Source organism: Tigriopus californicus, chromosome 1 (genome assembly GCF_007210705.1).
Source record: "Tigriopus californicus strain San Diego chromosome 1, Tcal_SD_v2.1, whole genome shotgun sequence".
In the NCBI taxonomy this organism is placed as follows: Eukaryota; Metazoa; Arthropoda; class Copepoda; order Harpacticoida; family Harpacticidae; genus Tigriopus; species Tigriopus californicus.
The window spans coordinates 14,199,069-14,199,381 of NC_081440.1; the positions used below are offsets into that span (position 1 = coordinate 14,199,069).

Consider the following 313-nt stretch of genomic DNA (forward strand, 5'->3'; position numbering starts at 1 on the left):
GGCCCTGCATTCATTGTAATGCAGATGGACCAGCTGCGTTAAGACACGTGTGAAGTGCCAAATTTCACCACTGACATTATTGGCAGATCTGGTACTTACTGGTACCAGAGCAGACCTGCACGTTTTTGGGGTATAATGTAATACTTTAAGATAGATACCAAACAAAGTATGCATATAGAAAAGCGTATTTTGACTGGATTGCCACATCTGGATTTTGAACGACGGTTCAATTAAAGATCTTCACTCTAAAATTTTGAATTAGAATAGCCTCACCCACAACTTTCATAGAGAAGATACCTCAGTAGGGAACAAA

The 313-nt window shown here is 39.6% G+C and overlaps 1 protein-coding gene across 1 annotated transcript in view; it reads left to right on the forward strand.

The window, feature by feature from the left end:
* LOC131889195 (allatostatin-A receptor-like) overlaps positions 1 to 313 on the forward strand; it is a 38,986-nt gene that overhangs the window by 20,090 nt on the left and 18,583 nt on the right. The gene's annotated exons all lie outside the window — the stretch shown is intronic.